At 42.2% G+C, this 19,632-nt stretch overlaps 1 protein-coding gene across 2 annotated transcripts in view; it reads left to right on the plus strand.

The window, feature by feature from the left end:
• The first annotated feature begins 12,365 nt into the window (after positions 1 to 12,365).
• Positions 12,366 to 19,632, plus strand: part of INPP4B (inositol polyphosphate-4-phosphatase type II B) — a 286,348-nt gene continuing 279,081 nt past the window's right edge. For both annotated transcript variants that reach the window (XM_036383013.1, XM_054514677.1), the window contains exon 1: positions 12,366 to 12,519. The gene's annotated coding sequence lies outside the window, so the exon portion shown is untranslated. The remainder of the gene's footprint in view (positions 12,520 to 19,632) is intronic.

The raw sequence follows: 19,632 nt of genomic DNA on the forward strand, positions 1-19,632 counted from the left end.
TCTCACAGACAGGAAAAGGGCTTAAACAAAATGTCAGCTGAGAAATATGCTCAATTCTGTGTAGCCAATGAGCAACTACATGCTGAATTTTAAAGAAGCATTTTGACATATTCCCTGACATTTTAACCTTTTTATTATGGCAATGTCACCTTTTTTAAAAGCACTGTAGTGGCAATGTAGATTTATCCAAGCAGCATTTCCAAACAGCAGGCTGGTTTACTACTCTTCTACACACTGTGTCTTCTAGAAATCCTAAAATAAGCGGAATAAAGGCCTCAGTGCTGAGGAGAGTAGATTACATCTGTGCTGAAATGAATAAACTCTGTATCTAAATCAACTCTCCCCCATTTTGACAGTTTATGATAGCTTTTTGTGTTCTTTTTTTCCAACAACCATATTTACAGAAATTGTACTCTGAGATTTAAAGCATCCTGTTACATTTTATAGAAAGCATAACAGCACAGTAACTATCAGCCTGGAGTCGAGGGAGCAATTCCTTGATATGACAATGGCTGTTGCTTTAATCTTCCGTCTCCTTTGTTTATAACGAGTTGTGTCACAAGGAAAGGATCATGCTCGACAACGCATCTGCCCAGAAAGCAAAGCTGCTATTGCCAGTACCTGCTGAGGTAAAAATGTCAATGCTAAATGAAGGACTGCAGCACCTTGAAGATCACTGGGTCATGTGCTTCTCAGTCCTTGCTCAGATTTTGTCTGGATTATCCCTGCAGTCATATCACTTTCCCAAATTTTTTAATGATTATCTTATTGTCAGCCACACAAATATACATTGAACTGTACAAGAAGAGTGAATGGCAAGAAGCCCTGATGTACTTCTAACTTGCTTCATGAAATCTGTAGTTCTGAACTTCAGCACCGCTTGGTTTCTAAGATTTAATATGAAAATGAGCAAGAAAAGAAATCCATTTCCACAGGTAGAATTAAGAGAGATGACACTCAGCAGTTTCCTCACAAAGTAAAGCTCCAGTGAAAGCACTTGAGAGACTCAAGCTCTTGGAGACTCATTACTAGTAGCAAAACCCCAGGCTTTTCCCTTGTGTGCTGTCATCCTACCCTCACCTTGAATTCTGAAATGCTTCTTCATTGCCCATGTTTTAACTCTTGCTCTTAAGGAGAGAAAAATTAATCGCTAACATAGAAGTAGTGTTGTATAGTAGAGAATTGTATTTGAATATCTGTGTAGAGGCTTTGCCCCAGAGATCCCGGTTGCCTTGATGGGCTGCAGCTGCCATGTCCTTCATTGCTGCAGCTGTGACCAATGAAGAGAACTGGGATAAAAGGGGGTGGGTTGGTCAGGCAGGGACAGTGCTTGGGGGAGCCTTGACCTGAGAGGGAACAGCATGCAGCAGATGGAGTCTGTGAAGATCTGCCACCATGAGAATACACCGAAGAGGTATGGACTCTAGAAATCTGATAACAGCAGTATGAGACTCTAGAGAAATAATAGAACAGCAACAGTGTTGGGGTATGAATATTATCCAGTATAGATGTTTCTTCTCTAGCCAGTTTCATGTGAAGGTTTATTTTGTTCTTCCAGCCACAAGAGATGTTTGTTCCCCCTGTCCTTTGCAGGGCTTGTGCTGCATGTCCACTGAGCATGGTGGAGGTGAAACAGGTCTATCTTAAGGACTCTGTATAATCTACAGCTAAAATTTCTAACCTCCAATAAATGCTCAGAAAAAACTTCTCTCTGGGAGGATTATTTCCACCTAAAGGAGACTTGCCTCCAAAAATGTAGTTTACAAATCCAGAATTTCATAGTTCCTACGTAGTTTTTGCCTTGCCATTGTTTCTTCTCAGTTTTCTTTTTCTTTCTTCATTTTATATACTTTGCAAGAAACCTCCTCAGGCAGATCACTGTCAGAATACAAAAGGCACGAAGAATAAAACATATGTATATCCTGCAATGAGACTTTAGGGAAATCCTAAAGAAAATCAGTATTTGCCCTAATTTACCTTGCAGTAGGAATGTAATATTTTACTTATGCCCCAGATTCCCTTGGCAAAGGCTGCTGGACAATAACTCTGTGGAAGTCAGCATTTTTTTTCTGTCTTGAAAGGAAGACTTTCAAGACAGGAAACAAATGTTTTTAGTCTCATCTTTTAGTCTCATTTTTTTTCCCTACAAAGTGGTTTGAGGTTGACTTGGAGGGTTAAAGTCTCTGCACGAAGCGTTTTGTGGAGCCATGTACGGCACAGGGAGGGGACAGGTAGCCACAGCACACGTGGTCACACTGGCCTGAGGGTGAAGGAGCGACGGAGCACTGCCACAGCGTTTGCCTCTCTCTTGCTGTCCACCCCCATACCTCCCTCTCAGCTCATCTCTCACTCACTTTCCAGCCCACACCACAGAGTTTGGCTCCTTGGTTCGTGTTTCCTGAGGTTCTGTGGGGTAATTTTAAAAGAAATGTGCGAGGTCAGTTCCATCCTGGTTGGATGGAAGGCTGCTACAGGTGCATCTCTTGCAGGGTGGGCAAATCCTCTTCTTAGTCAGATGCTGCAGCTTCAGAACACTTCAGCTGGATCCAGCAGGCATTCTCTGGATTTGTCACGGGGGAAAAAATAAACAGACTCTGACACAATGGATCAAATGCAGCTAACTTAATACTTCTGCAAGAAGCTGTACTTTTTTTTTTTTCTTCCTGCTTGACTTACAAGTAATATATGTGTAAACCACTTGAGCCCACGTTGTCCCCAAAAATAAAAGGGAGAAAGTGGTTAAAGAGTTATTAGCACCATCCACCTTTGCTGAAATGTTTTTATTACCCTGAGGTTAAGATCTTAGCAACTAATGCTGGCTAACTAGCAAAAGAGATCCTCCCCCATACGAGAAAAGCCCCCAAACTCATGAATGCAAATGTTGTGTTGTAATGGGTTTATACTTCACCCGGGGATATTGCCTTTTATTAACTAGACTCAAGAAAACTAGTGCTAGTCACATAGGTCAATTTACCCTGAAATAGCTGCAGTAGTATTTATTCTGAGACATTTATCTGTAGCCAGGGAGCCAAGCAAATTAACATGCTCTGGACTTATGTACCTACCAAAATATTTTATTTTTTTGAGAAGGATGAAGAACAAATGTTTCTTTCTAACCAGATGTGCCCTATCAATTATAGCTGTCTTCTCTGTGTGGTTCTGCTGCAGGACACAGAATCCTAGATTTTTTGTGATAGCAGCAAAATATTAGGATGTTGGAAAACAATGCATAAAGCATAGAGCTAAGTATTCTTACTGTCAAGCTGCAGAAAGAGGTCCTAAAGCTACATGAGAATAACTACATTAAATTCAGTGCAATATTTGCATATATTAAGATGACCTAGATAAAAGTGAGGAAGGAGCAGGGAGTAGCTCTGGAAACCAACCTTCTGCTAACCAGAGGAACTGACAGATATTAATTCCCTGATAAAAATGGGCTTGACTTCTCATATGACCTTAAACATGACTTGAATTATCTTAAATGTGTTCCTCTTAAAATGAATAATAACACTTTACTCTGGTCTAGAGTCTGTTGGTTGAGGATTTGAACTTAACCACACAATTCAAGGCCAGACTGTCCTAGACATGGAGGGACAGGCAGTAGCCTGATGGACCCTCAAAGGAAATATGGTTCCTTCCTAAACCTTTATGGGCCAGCAATGTCACATGATTCTACGTTCTCCCAAGATCTTTGAGGTAATCAATTGTGCCATGGTACACAAAGGAGAGTTTCCCTTGACACTTACCCAGACTGAATTAATTTTCCTTGGTCAAAATAAGGCACATAGGACAGAAATCTTTTTTTATACCCTGAAAGGCACACAAATGTTGAAAGGCTAATTATAGCCAGGACCCAAATTTAAGGTACCTTGTGATGTCAGTGAAGGGTATTATAGCTATTTTACAAGTCGTTCTGTTTCATGTAAGTTAAGTTAAACTCTCTAAATTAAGTAAGAGATCAGTGACAAAGATGAAACTAACCCCACTGTCCTCACCTTCAATCACCACATAGGCGTTATTTCCATTTGTTTCATTTGCTTTACGGTGAATGGCGGAAAATATTTTTAAACACAGTGGATAAAGCAGACCTCAGCCAGCAGAACAGAGAGCCCACTTTAGGAGTGAACATCATTAGCCTTAGGTGGTAGATTCATGTTACACACAAATTTTTACAGGACGGACAGGGTCAAAATCCAAAATATATTAAAGATCAGGAGATCAGAAGTGAGCGACATAATCAGCTAGGCATATACTAAGCTCCCCAAAATATTCTTTGTATCACTCTTTTAAATTGCAGTGCAGGGAAAAAGATACACCATTAAGTGGTGATGATTTCAGATTAAGCATTTACCCTAAGACAGGCTGCAATATCATACACAGACAAGAGACTGCTATTTTTGAATGGCATCAAATTGTGAATTGAAGCACAGTGGGTAGGAAAATACTGCCAAAGGATTTGAAAATGATTGCTCATCTGTGTAGTAAAATATATCCTCCTTAAAGTCCTGCTGTGGCCAGTATAAAATGATCAGGGATGAGAGTCTGCGTGTGGTCTGCCAACGTGTAGCAAACAGAAGGAGAATCATTGTCCAAGGTAGGGCTGTACATTACAGTTACATTAATCAGGCAATACCAAACGGTGATAGAAAGTTATCCTACCAGTTAAACTTATCTGAAATCAAGGTGGCTGTGATTTAAGGTTTTGTCTGATTAGAACAGGGGCTAGCAATTTTCAAACAAGGGGTGTCAGAACCGTAGTTTTCTTTTTCAAATTAGAAGACAAGTGTGACAGCAGGAACTTGGTAGAAGCTCAGCAGGAGCAAAGAGGGGCTTTTCCCTTGGGGAGATGAGATGCTGCTAATTAGCTGAGTGCTGGTGTCTTACCTCTGTGGCAGGCAGGCAGAGCCCTCTGCTTCTGCTGCTCCTGGTACCACAGGGAGCAGTGAGCCAGCCCCTTGCTGTCCCTTGGGGTGCAGCATCCTGCAATACCTGCGACATCCCTCTATGCAGCATCCTGCAATACCTGCGACATCCCTCTAGCTGCTACTCAAACGTGCCTGCTTGCTGACTTGAGTATTGCCTCATGAGTCCTTGATTTCTACAGCCAATATTTGACATGGTTGCTCTGCTTGTGTTGTGACATCCTCTTGATGTATGGATGACATACAGTGAGAGGAAAGACATGAGCTAGAAGCTGTATGTTCATTTCTCTGAGGGAGTTCCCCAGTGGTTGCTCTACATGGGCGTGAGAGGTTTGGAGAGTCATGGCACAGGGCACCAGGTTTGCCCCCAGCTTTAAGGTTTTTGTTAGCACCCATGTCAGGAATCCACCAAGGAACTGTGAATTTAATATTCCAGGATTTTTTTACATGAACTATGCCCTGAAAAATTTGTCAGGATCCAAGTAAAAGGCAAAAAATGCTGCTCTGCAGAGTGATAGACTTGCTGAGGAACAAGTGTTCCCTCAGTTGTCAACTGCACCTCTCCTATACCTGGAGCCCTTTCAGGGCAAGAGGGAGTAGCCTGTAAACAGAAAACAATGTAACTTTCAAAGGTTATTTTTGTATTTATATGGAAGAGAGTATCTGTTAAAGCTTCAGCCTAAATTAGGTTCTTTAGTTTTCAAGTGTTTGCTTTTCCTCAGACAAGTTTGGGATCTTCTTGGACTCCTCCTGCTGTGAATTCACAGGGTGTACATAAAAGGATATTTATGGAGCTGTAAAGGCAGACGCATATGAAATAAGAATGGAGTTCTCATAATGATTTTATCAAGCTACCAATGAAAAGGTATCTATCACTTGCTACTTCAACCTGGCAGGCATTTGTGAAATTTCAGGTTTTTAGATGTTGCTTAGTCTTCAACCAGGGTGCCACAAGTGCAGCCAAAATCGGTTTCAGAGGAGAGTGTGAATTACTGTGTGAACTACTTCAACAAAAGCACTGGAGAGCTCTAAGGGCTTCATATTCTTTTGCATCAAATCTTTTAATTTTCACCATGTGAATTAAGAAAAAAAAAAAGCTGTCATGGTTTGAGAGAAATTTGTTTCAATATAGCATGATCTAAATAATTACACCAGTGGAGAGCAATGCAATTGTGAACTTGGCGACTTTCTGAAAAATTGTCCCTTTGAAAAATGACAGAATTGGGAACAGCTGGCCATTGGCAGGGACACCTGTTTTTGTGGGCTCTGCTGTCCCGGAGGACTGTTTTGTCTCTGAATGCTGAGGCAAAGGGAATGTGGGATTAAGTTTAGCACAAGGCCAGATTCTCTTGAGTTTTTGGCAGAATTATAAAGGGACAAGATCAATAATAGTCTTTTTTGTAGGTAGGTAATAGTTACAGTTCTAAGTTCTGAGAATGAAGTGCAAGTCTGAACTATAAGTTAAGGGAGTGGTTGTAGGGGAATAAAAAGTGCCATGAAATAGCATTCAAAGCTATAGCCATGGGGTGGGATTTGGGAATTTGAGGGCTGGAGTTTTTTTTTTTTTAAGGAATGTTCTTGACAGGTGTTTTTGTTTTATTAGATTTTTGGGGGGGCGAGTTTTGGTTTTTTGTGGGGTTTTTTTGGTGTTTTGTTTTGGTTTTTTGCTTTTTTTTTTTTGTTTTTGGGTTGGTTTGGGGTTTTTTGTTTGTTTGTTTTTTTGTTTTGTTTGTGTGTTTTTTGTTGTTTTTTGGGGGGTTTTGTTTGTTTTTGTTTTCTGTGGTGGAGATCAATAAAATACTTTAAAACAGGTCTGTCCGGCAGTGTACAAACCTTCCCTGAAATTGAGCCTACACAGAAAATGTGAAAAAAGTGCTGGGGAGATCTTGTCAGCAAGAGGGGAACCATGTAGCATCCACTTCAGCCTGTCTGGTGACTTTATTATTTTGGACAGTAAACTATCAGCTGGCTTGCCCTTTCGCCTTCTGTCCCAAACAAGTATTGCCCAAAGATATTGAAGTGTTTTTGCCTTGTGAGATAAAATCAAACAGTGTGATTTTTTGGCAGGGGTTAAGTGTCCAACATCAAGTAACAGGGCATTTGGGCTGAAAAATGGTGTCCAGTACTAGCAGACCTAATAAAAACTACAGCTTCTGCCCTAAGCATAGGTCAGTAAAAGACCCCTGAAGTCTACAGAGTTTGTACTAGTGGAACTGGTCCAATAATTTAAGCATTTTTCGTGACTCTTTTAAATCTTGCATGCTATCTAGTCCTTTATACTAGTGCAAAGGGAGCAGAAAATGAAATTAAAACTCCACCTCAGGGTTGGTTGGTTGGTTGGTTGGTTTTTATTTTTGTTTTGGAAGGGGTTTTTTTTAAGCAGCAGCCCCACAGTATTTATTACAAGATCTGCACATGTCTGTCTTGCCTGGCAAATCTGATCCATATTTGGCCTAGGCACAGAGCTGCACTATTGTCAAAGTGGCCAGAGAGCACGACCCAGTGGTTATACAAGCTCTAAGAGATGATGCCTCATGTGGAGGCTACTTCAATAAAGTCTCTGCATTTAATGGTTCAAACAATAGAGAAGGCTTATGCTGTTTAGCATTTTGTGTCATATGAATGACATTTCCAAGTTCATATTAGTGATATAATCGTATTTTCTGTCCTTAGGAACTTTGCTTCTTGTCGCTTAGTTTTACACAAAACTTTGCACGGCAGCAAACGTTGAAATGGAGAGAAAATGCTATTGAAGAAAAGAACAATAATAGTGCAATAGTGCTTTGGGATTTCTGTGACTGCCTTTTTCCTGGCAGTGGGGCAAGAAGTGAAGTTATTGTTTAGATTGATGATAAATAGTTACATGTTTTATCCAATGCACAGAAAAACATTAGGCTTACTGTGTTACAATCATTCCCTACTTGTACAACCAACACCGTAAATATTGCCAAAATGTGAAGAAAGCAAATTCATCTCCCTTTCTGCAGGAGGTACCATCTAGGCAGCGTAAGACATCATTTTGGTTTGGGATTTTTTATTATTTGCCCTACACCAACTCTTTTATTTAGTGCCCAGTGTGATACTCTCTCTGCAGTGCTTTCTCCAGCAGTTCTGTATTGGCTTTCCTCCAGGTGTTTTGATGAAAAGTATGTGATAATTTCAGACAACTGAGTAGTGTTTTCCTTTGACAGTGCTTTCTTCTGTATTTGGTAGTAAGGTGTTTTTCTCAGTTTCATTTTCACCTCGGTGTTGCTAGTTACACAGCTCTTCCTCTGGTGGGTGTTGATCTTGCAAGTGGTTTGATGTTGACACTGGCCTGCAGAGGCCTCAGTGGAGCCACTGGTACAATCTATTGCCCACATAGAATAACCTGCGAAGCTGAGGCTCTGATTTGTCCAGTAAGTCATGGTTTGCAGTTCTCCTGCCGAACTTAGGTCGTGTTCTTGCTTCTGCTGCAGTCATTCTGTAGCTGCATTGCAATACTTAGGTTTGGTATAAATTGCAGTATTTAGGTTATCATGGTAGCTTTTTGGCACGTGTCCACCATCAGCATAAGTAAGGTGTGAGGCACTGAGAGCTCAACCTGAAGTTTACGGTCACCAATTCTGTCGAGAGCCTGACAGTGCAGGCATTTCAGTTTTGTGCAGTAATCTAGAGTGACACTGTTTTGCAGGAAGCCCTACCAGTCAAGTTCAGTTCTGCTAGGATGTGGTTTTCGCTGATTTTCATTTAGTGCTTCAGGTTTATTTTCAGTATCAGAAGCGTCCTTTGGTTTCAGGCAGGGTTGCTGGTTCCAGCAAGAGAGGACTTTAAGGGGTGGAAGTGATCCTGCACTGATGGAAGAAAGGTTTATGCTTTCATTAGGATTTAATTTTTGATTCCCTAGTTTTTTGCAGTTAAAAAGCTGGTGAAAGTTCAACAATATTTGCTGTACTGTGGGTAGTATGAAAAAGCAATGCAATTATCCCATGCAGTTATGCATATCAACTGTCCAGAGAGTGAGCAGCCTTCGATTTCTACCCTAACTCTGCCTTCAAAGATATTTCATTGCTTGGGAATACAGTATGCTTTAGATCCTCTTCAGTCCCTCTGATTCTGAGCCTAAATTGAACTTCTCTGCCTGCCACAGCCCTGCTTCCTAACAAGGTTAGCATGACAGCCCCAATTGCGTTTGGTATACATTGAGTCCTTTCCCTTGGTAAACTGTTATACTGAATGCCAATTGAAGGTAACACAAAAAGAGCTTCTTGAAAACAAACCCTTTCTATCCATCAAAATGCACTCTGTCCAAAGACCTACAACAATAAATATTTGCATTTCTTCTTACTGAGACTTTTGCCTTTCCTTGAAGATTTAGTCAACTCCTATCAACCTTGTAATTTCCCCCTGTGCACTGGGAGACTTTGATTGCTAGTTAGAGCTTCTCCAGTAGAGAAGTTCTACTCTACCTGCTGATAGGCCTGCTTCTTTTCTTCACCCTGAAGTTCTTCAGTGATTTATTGTTGTCATTGATCCCAGGCCTTGGCATGGGTATAGCAAACCTTGCTAGCCAGATTACATCTGGTTGGATTGGATCTGCCTAGCAGAGCAGGGGTATTCTCCAATAGCTCCACTCACTGCCCATCAGGAAGTCTTAAGTCTGTCATGATTTAATTTCTTCTTTTCTTCCCCTTACCCTTTTCCACTAAGTTAGAGACTCCTGGTAACGATTTCATATTTATAAGGTGCAATATAGGATGTCACACGTAGGAGTAGGGGAGGTAGAAGTCAGGGAGACTTCAGAGCAGAAAGCACATGGATTTGGAAAATATTGGGAACTGTGGAAAGATATCAATAATAAAACTGCCATAATATGGAGGTGATTCATATTAATTTTTCTCCTTCTACTACAGATGTCTGTTAAAGGCTGGGCTTCAGATGCTACTTTGCATATACCAGAATGAGCTGAATTATACAGTCAAGTACTTTCTTAGATTGGTGTCTTGTTTTCTAATGGCTGAGGTCTGCGTTGCTTTTTTGGGAATACTTCTATAGCTTGTCTGAAGCTTTCTGATACATTTATTATGAAGCACAGGTAGAGGCAGGCTAAAATTTTCAAGCCTGAGTGGATGCAGTTAGACGCCCTAAATCCATATCTAGGCACTTTAGGAAATGTGATTTTCAGAGGTAGGGAGCATAGCAACACATTCAAAATAATTTTGAGGATAGTATTTTTGAGCATTAGATACCGTTTTTTATGCTTAAGTGTATTTTCAAGCTCTGAAAATTTTGATTATATGACAGAAGAGAGCTTTAGACTATGTATCCATTAAAAAACATTTTGGAGCTGGATGAAACTCTGATTATCTAATGTATTTTTTTCCCCATTCTGACTTAGGGCAGATTTCTGAACACCCATTTTCCAGTAACATCTCAAGTCTTAACATAAGACTAATCTAAAAATTAGCCTTTTTCCTTCCTGTGGTCTGCAGTATGACTGGTTATACAACAAAGTCTTGCCCCAAGAAAAGGTGTTCTTCAAGACAATATTTTTTGATAACTGCTCTTAATGAAGCTCAGTGCTATACAAAATGAAGGGTTTATTACTGAAAGAAGAAAGCAGGGGCTGTCATTGCATTTCCCTCCAAATCTAACAGAACGTCTATTTTACGGACTCTGTACTGAACTTATATAGGAGTTTGGCATTGCTTTCATTTGAAAAGCAACCACAGACTAAACCCCCATAGTATTGGGCTCTTAAGGGAGCACAGGGAAAGGAACAACCTATGCAATTGAATTGCACATAGCCAAGTTTTGCAAGTTCCCTGTTGACCATCTGGGTTGTCATTGGTGGCAGCCTGAGTCTACTGCTTCCAATTTCTATGACAGCAGGATCTTTCCTGCCATGTGTTACACTATGGAACATTCAAAGTTTAACAAGGAAGATTGTGATGAAACTCCTGTTGTGAGAAGCCAAATATTGTTCATGAGAGATGTTTGAAGACTAATCTCTGAATTGAAAAGGTAGTTTAACTTCATTACAGGGATTTGTTCAATATGATCCTTATTCTGCAAACGTTTATGCATGAGTAGCATTATGTGAGTGGGTAGTTCCATCAAGCTAGATTTTTTTCTGTATTACTTTGTTTAGGTGTTTGGACAAGGTCAAATATCTCTTGTGCCTTCTCAGGATTTGCCTTTTAATTTTGTGTAGCTTATAATGCTGTTTGTTTAGTTCCCATCTTTGTGTCTCTGCTCCCAGCTTTATATCTCTGTAGCTCTGTGATGACTTCAAGCTCTTGAAGCTGAATCAGTCTTGCTTTGCACAGATCACTGTAAGGCTTTGTGCTGGTACTTTGTAGATGACTGCAGTTATTACAACACAGGAAACACTAAATGCAACCCTGAAACAAATGATAGTGAGTAGGCTAATGTAGCTATCTAATCTGTATTAACTTCAGTTGCTTGGAGAATGATGGTGTAGGAGTGAGTTAAGCTGCTCAAATCCCAGACGGTGTCCTGCAATAATGCACAAGTAGTCTCAAAAGGATTGATTGACACTTCAAATATCAGAATGTATCTAACTACAAAAGAAGTAGGAAAAAAAAGCTGGATTAAAAAAAGATGATTACCAAGTGAGAGAAACTACTAATTATTTGTCTTAATTCCTCTGTTGCCATACAGACAAACGCAGTTTTCAGATGCCGTGAATCCAAGGCCGGGTGTGTGGATGCCACTAGTAGTTTCTGGAGCGGCAGCAGCGGCCGGAGGCGAGGTGGAGCGCTCCCACCTTCCTCCCTGACAGGACCAGGCATCCCTTATCGCCCACCCCGCAAAGTTTTGAAGCTGGAAGGCAGATAGCCCGGCGGCTCCGAGAAACCGCGTGCTTGCCTTCTAGGGAGATTGGGTTTCCAGCTCCGGGACAGGGAAGGGAGCGGCGTTTCCCACCGCTCCTGCTGCCATCCCCTGAGCCGCAGTGCCCCGGGAGGCGCCGATGCGGAGCTCGCCATCCCGGGTCGAGCTGGCGCCGGCCTCCTCGGGAGCGCCCCTCGCCCGCTCCGCCCGTCCCCTCGGGCCGGGCGAGCTCCCGCCGCCGCCTCCCAGCCCCCGGCCATCGGCAGAGGCGGCCACGGCGGCCGGGCTCCCTCTGGGCGGCAGGAGGTGAATGGCAAGCGCCGGCGTCTCCCTCCCACACCCCAGCGTCGCTCTCGCCTCCTCCAGCAGCAGCAGCACAGCAGCGGCGGGTCACCTCTGCGCGGCTGAGCCGAGCCGAGCCGCGCCGCGCTGCCTTGCTGGCCGCAGGGCTCCCGGAGCGGAGGCTGGCGGCTTGCCTCGCTACCTGCGGGGCCGCCGCCGGCTTGCGGTGAGGAGGGCACTCCCGAAGGTGGCGCTGGGGGCCGGGGCGCCCGTGCCCAGAGGCAGCCGCACCTCTCCCTCACGGCGGGGGAGCGGCGGGCGGGCTCGGCTCCGGCTGCCCAGGCGCGCAGCTCCTCATTTCCTCTCGCCGTCCGCCGCGCTCTTGGAGGCTCCGGACTATAAATAGCCGCTCGCCCGCCACCCAGTGCCTCCCGCACCCGGAGAGGGAAAGTGCCGCGCTGGCCGCCCCGCTGCCGGACAGGTACCGCCGCTTGCGAGGGGCGCGGGGGCTCTTGCTGCTAGCCGGGGTTTTGTTTCCTTGTTTTCCCCTCGGGCACCGGCGCGTCAGGAGCGATTAGAAGCCGAGAATCGGATCCGGCAAAGTCCCTCCCTTTTATTCCCTTACCAAGTTTCTTAAGGTCACAGCCCACCGGGCGCGCAGCCGTGGCGGCGGAAGGAGGCGCGTTTGCCGGGAGCCGCTGCGTGAGGGCTGATCCGGGCTGGAGTGCGCCCAGGGCGGCTGCCGCTCTCCTGCCCCCTCAGGGCCGGCGCTGAGGGAAGGCAAGGTGGCCCCAGCTGCCCCAGAGAGCCCTGCCCGGCCCACCCCACCCCCCCGTCCTCCGGGCATCACCGGGAGCGAGGGGAGACCCGAGCCGCCAGGGCAGCCTCTAGCTAGGACGTGCCGGGGATCTCCCCTCGTTTGTCCCGACGGCGGCGGCGGCGTTGCCCGCTGGGAGCTTGGATGGCGCCTTGGCCGCGGCGCCGGCCCCCCCGTGCAGCTGCCATCTGATGGGGCCCTTCTGAAGCGGTATCGGGGCTCTGGAGGATCTTGTCTGCAAAGGTTTTGTGTCGCGTTCGAAAGTTGGGGATACGCGGGTGAGGGTAGCGAATTCTGTGGGTGACGCTAAGGGTTAATTTGATGGAGCGGATTGGGCTGTAGGATCCCCACTTGCGAAGAGCAGCGTCTGCCGAGATGTAATGGAAACCACAAGAAAGGTATCGCAGAGAATGAAATTGAGCAGAGTTGTAACTTGAAATTGTATCAGCCAGAAAAGGTGGGGGTGGGGGATGATGTTCAATTTCTGATCTACAGTCGAGTAGAGCTCTGTTTTCTTTTTCTGAAATGACACAGAGAATTTGAAGCGTGGATGGCAGAGCTTGGGAGTCCCATCTTGGTCCCCAAAACTAACCCGGAACCTTATCCAAAATAGAAATACTAGGATCAAGTCTTTGTGGAGCTGTGTTTTCATCTGATGCCTAATTATGTTTCTATTTATCTTCCTTGCCAGAAGAAATTTACTTGTTTATTTACCCATTAATGATGTGTTAAATAGATATACTAAAATCAGGCCATACGTATGCCATTTAAAGCTGACTTTCAATCTCAAGGATGAGAATATTTTTAGTTTTTACTGGTTTACAGGCGCTCTCTGTATGTAAATGATGCCTACATAGCAAGAATAATGGGGAGAATGTCTCTTTCTTGTTCTGTATCAGAGAAAAAGTATGTAAATAATTAGTTACTAACGAACTTCTCTTTGGATAAGTATTTGCAAATGCGATAGCAGTCTTTAAAAAGGCAGTTTTCTAGTCACTTGCTTATTTTCAATGTTGTTTTTATTTTACTTGATTACATTTGAGCTAGCTTGAAAGCCCTGCAGTATCTCAGATTTTTTCTTCTGTGAACCTGTATATTGAACGGGGTTTATGTAAGTAACTGTATCTATCCATGCAGGACTCAATGCTGTTTACTTCCCACAAAGTGATAATTCCACCAAAATTAGGATACAAGTCACAAGGTTAATATGAGCAGTAATTAGTCCTGTGAGATTTTTACAGCCCTGATGGCGTTAGTGGCAGCATGTGGCAGTGTTACTACTTCAGAGCCCTATTTTTGCCTTTTTTTTCCCCCTTCTGCTTTCTGACAGTTTCTACAGCACTCAAGATAAGATTAAATCTCTCCTGAAAATACATCTTTTCTTTTACTGGCTTTCTTGGACTAACTGAAGGTTCAAGTCCTGTTCACCACTGGCTCCCCAAACCTTGCAAGTGCGGCTGATCCTTCTTTTGCTTGGATTTCTCTTTCTCTGCAGAGACTTATCCCTGAGGCTGCCTTAGTTTTTTTGATCAAAGAATTCTGTCTTCCTCAGCCTAAGGTATATCTGTTTGAGCAGGTGTATCCAAATGCCTCTTACATATCCTCCTTTATCATCTATAGCCTCCTTATCTTCTGATCTGACTGAAAGATTTCACATTAGGTGAAGGTTTTGTGAACCAAAAATGCAAGATTAGCACTCTGCTTGGTGCCTGGAAGTCTAGTGTAGTGTAAGAAGGAAAAAAACCCAACCCAACACCCCGAAAAAGCCACAGGAGTGGAAGACCTGCCTGGAGCATTGAAGTCAGCCTGCAGAGGACAGTACTGCTGGCTGCCAGTGATGAGTGGAGGCTGTGAGAGAGCCTGCAGGTCAAGTAATGGTTTGAATAGGCCTAGGCCTAAATTCTCTGTGGATTTTGGAGGCCAAGTAGTGGGATTGATAGGTATGCTGAATTATTAAGCTTGCTATGAATATATATTTTAGCATGTGACTTCTGCAGAGAAATATGGAAGCAATACTTTTTGAATTATGTACAGGTTTACATGAGGAAGTAAGATCATTTACTGAGAGAAATCAGAAGGTGGACAGTTGCTCCCAACACTAAAGTTTGTTCAAAACTTCTGATGAGGCTGCATGCTCAAACACTTGGATAAATGGCTTAAACACTGTGTAGCTAACAGAGTTAGCTACATGTCTCTCCCTAACTTAGATTTTCATAACTCTTCCTGTATGTCAAATGCTCTGACTGATGGGAAATTTTTAGGAAGGGCCAGTTTTGCTTGGCTTATTAAATATCTTGTATTACACTAATATTTTATTGTTATTATTGATGAATGGTGAATGTTATTTTTTGCACTTTTGAGAAAATACTCTTTCTTTGAAGTAATCTGGGCGGATATAACCTAAATTCTGTGAAATACCTTCCTCTGGATTTTTTAATTTACTTGTAAATCTCACTTTGATTGTCGAAACATGGAAGGTAGATGGAAGGCTGAAATGTTATTTGGGATGAGTTAGCAGTCCTGGCCTCATCAAGCTTTGGATCTTACCTACTACTTACCCTGGGTTTAGGGGCCCTCCCCAAGCTTCCTGATTTCACCTGCAAACCTGGCAATCTCACTACAAATTTGTCCTGAGTTCTCCATCTCTTTATCCAGCAGCAGTCACAGCTGATTTCACTCTTTTAAGTTGTTGTTGTTGGTTTTTTTTTTTAAGGGAATGCCTAATTCTCCCTTAGCTCCTCAGGCTCTCCTGTCTTGGATAGTTGATGTGTTGCAGAAAACCTGAGGCAAACTGTGAAAGGCGAGCTGGATTGCACAAGGTTTGAGTGTGGTGCTGGACTTCAGCTCACAGATGTCCTCACAGTGATACAGGGTTTTAATGAAAAAGACTTGCTTGTCTTCGTACAAAATCCATGTTGACAATTCTAAAGAGGGCTTGAGGTTTGTGGATTTCAGTTTCCTGCTGTTTGGAGAGCTGTGCTTTTACTGCTTGCCAGAAGAGGGAAAAAAGTATGAGCTACTGATGTAGAATTCTCTAGTCCATTTTCTCCATAATCTGCAGAGGGAGATTCAGTTGATTTGGCCAGGTCAGTAGCAGGTATTTTCGGGGAAGAATTTTCCCCATTTTTTTTGTCATCACAAAATAACTACGTATGGACAGAATCTCCAAGAGCCAATCAGATTGAAGCAATCCATTCTACTCTGAAAATTGCTGTCAGGAGACAGGATACCTTGTCTGTCTTCCAAGTCTTGTGTACCTTTTTGGCAAGGTATACTGAAATAACATAGTGAAAAGTGAAGTGAACATCTTATGCTGTACATGGTATGATTATTAATTTGTCTTGAGAGGGCGTGAATAGAACAAACTGTATCTGCTTATTCTGGAGGGTTTTCAAATGTACAATGATAAAAGTTTGCTTAGCTGTTTCAGTAATGGGTTTTGAATTGTTTGATGTCAGTTTAGTTGGTGTGACCTTTAAGAAATGTAGAATTATTTCTGCTTCTCAAGTGTTATAGATCCAAGGTCTAAAGAACTTGCCACCATTCAGAATCCAAAGAGGCTGGGCTGGAGTGCCCTTTTTACAGTTGTTCCAGCTCTGTCTCTGCACAGGAGGCTTAAAATTTGGTTTGGATGTTAAAAGCCTTTTTGTCTCAGTCTGGCAAACTAAGTGTCTTCGTATTTGTCAGGGAATTTGCCCCGCAGGTTCTTTAGATTGTTTTTAATGTTGAACCAGGCTCTATTTAATAGAAATACATAAGAAAACTGAAGCTAAAGGTGCTTACTTGACATAGAACCATGTCAAAATGTTAAATGTGATGCTGTTTATCAAGGTCGCTTTGCCAGGCTGAGTTTGTGCTCTGTTACTGGGTGCCATGGCATTAAAAATCAAATCTATCAAGGCTTTTTTGATGGATGTCTTTTGTTTTGTTTTCTGTTTTGTGTTCTGTTTCTATGAGATTTCACCCAGAAAATTTATCCTGACTATGGCAGTAAAGTCAGTCTGGGGGGGAACTTTCTCTTTAACTTAACATAGATAAATAACTAAACCGCTTTCCTTTGTATCCATTTCTTTCATTCTGTTATCTGTACTCCTGCCCATTGGAGTTTCTTGCTGCAAAACCACTGTTTTGGCAAATACAGTGAAATCTCTTAACATGAAGCACTATGAGACCCTGTTTTTTAATGTGACTGTAAGAGTTGGATATGTAAAGGGCAATTAAGAGGAAGAAAGTCTTAGAGGGATTAGCTTTTATTGTATTTTGACAGCTGTTCATGTTCCAGCAAGTTTGTGTATTGTTTGTGGAGTTATCAAGTGTGATCGTAGTGTCTTACAGCAATGCTAGTGAGATGTACTAAACCTAGGGTGCATATTTCTGTTATGAAAATGGCTTGGAAACATGCAAATGAGTGTAAAATCTAGGTGTGAAATGTGGCTTGTGCGTTTGTGCAGATGGAGTGCTAAGCAGAATGCATCAGCTCTGGTGTTGTACAGTGTTTCTGTAGCAGCAGTAACAGGTTATGTGGTTATGTTTGCTCTGTGTTTGTCTAAGTGGCTAAAGAAAAGAGCTGTCAGTAAAATGAGTTTTCTAAGATGGAATAACTTTGTCTCCTATAGTAATGTAATATTGGAATAATATCTTTAGTGGGTTATTCCATGTTCTGTAAATGAGAACAGGGTTTGGTACACAGAGTAGGAGATAGTGCATTTGATGTTCACAAAAACCTCAGTCTGCTATTTTTATAGTTTAAAAAATATAGCATAAATATAAAACAGATTTTTACAATATATTTTAAAAATATAGTATCTTCAATTGATGATAATTGATTTAAATTCATTTTTCAAATGAATAATCTAGAAGTTGTAGTGTCAGAAGTGCCTTTTTGCTTTAGCCAAGTAAGAGTGTGGGGTGCGTATTATTTTTCCCCCTCAAAAGGCAGCTATGGAGCTCTGCTTGTATCTGTAATTTCTGTATTACTGCCTGTCATGACACAGGACTTGGAGGCTTTTGTAGGATGGCCATGGGATGTTACCTCTCTGGGTTAGGTGGAAATGAGAATTCCACAATGTTGCCTGTGTGGGAAGTGGATTGTAAAGCCAGATCCCCTGCAGTCCTGCACAGCAGCTCTTTCCACAGGAGTGCTGTGACAAGCATCATCAGATGGTGATGCAGACACTGCACCTTGCAATAAAGACAGAGGATGTAAATGAGGAAGAAACACCTGGTAAAAAAAAAAAGTAAACATTGAAGTTACTGTTCTGACCTGCAATTGAGAAATCTTGTTCCATTTGTTCTGTAGTTTTGGTACAAGCACAGATGCTTAACTTGCATTAATTTTCACTCAGTGAATCTACATGAAACATTTTCCCAAATGATTCATATTAGATAATTGTTCAGCCACAGAGTTGCAACAATTAGGAATTATATTTTTTTAACTCTAGGAGTTTTGTTTTGCTTTCCTGCTGTCAGTGTCAGATTACTTTTAAGTTCAGCTGCCTAGCATTGACGTTTTCTACTAGGAACTGAGAATTTCCAGCTAAGACAAACAAAAGTGATGACTGCTGTTTTTATGGAAGTTTTTTTTCGTTCTGGATACCACAGGTGGCAATAGTCTGAAGCTTGGAATTTATCAATACAGCCTACACTAGGTGGCAGTGTAAAATATGAAGAAGCCTAAAAACATTTGGAATTCTTGATGAATCCAGTAGAAGCTGCCACATTTACAGCTCATTTTGTAGATAAGACTATTTTTACTGCGTAGTCTCCTCTTAGATACGCGATCACTTACTTTTCATGGTCCTAATTTTTCTTGACTTTACCTTGTTTGAGTCAGGGAATATGTTTGGACACCTACTTACTGTAAGGTAGCTGGTAGACTGAAAATTCAGTCCACCCTTTTCTTGTGGTTAGCTGGCTTGTGTTTGTAGTTAGTTATTGGTTAGGAAAACCATACACAGTTGAAAATGTTAGGTGAGATGTATATTTTTAGCCGTAGGACAGAAGCTGTCATCTGATGAAACAAGGATGGGTGAGACTTCCTTTAAACCTTTATAGCTGTATTATAGCCATTTATAATTTATCTAGGATGATCTGGTATGCGTATATAATTTTTCTAACAGAAATATTGGAATTGTACATAATCTGATGTCAAATTTCAAATTGCATGTACTGTGAGTGTTTACTGTCTTTCACTTAGAGAATGTGTGTATGTGTGAATTGATATATGTATATATACACCCCCCACCCAGTGGCTGTGGCTATAAGTCTTCTTAAAAATGGTAAGATGTGTGTGTCTTAAAAAGCTCAAATGCATCTTAATCTTGTGCAAGCATTACAAGAGAGCTTGAGTGACAGTGGGAGTTTGGACAGCTGTCTGTGAGCAAAGGACATCCTTTGTTAGTAAAGTGCGGAGTCCCTTCCAAGTTTCCCTTCGGCAATGCCTGATTATACAAAAATTCTGGTCAGGGTTGAGAAAATAACATTTACAGAGACCTTTAAATCAGTTTCTGTGCCATCAAGATGTGATAGCCTAGAGATTGATCCCTCTTGCTTTTTATGTTTTAGTAAGGAAATCTGAGGACTCAGCCTGTAAAGGTTATGTGCAGAGTTCCTGACCTGCTTTGTTATGTGAAATGAGAAAGCAGTTTGATGTAACACCATGAAAGCTTTTTATTTTTATAAATTGGATTTTTCTCTCTGAGCAAAATAAAAAGCCTGGTCACAATAGCTTCTTTGGAGCTGTATACTGCAAAAAGCCAAGCTGTCCACCTGCTGAGG

Source organism: Molothrus ater, chromosome 4 (assembly GCF_012460135.2).
Source record: "Molothrus ater isolate BHLD 08-10-18 breed brown headed cowbird chromosome 4, BPBGC_Mater_1.1, whole genome shotgun sequence".
Classification (NCBI taxonomy): domain Eukaryota; kingdom Metazoa; phylum Chordata; class Aves; order Passeriformes; family Icteridae; genus Molothrus; species Molothrus ater.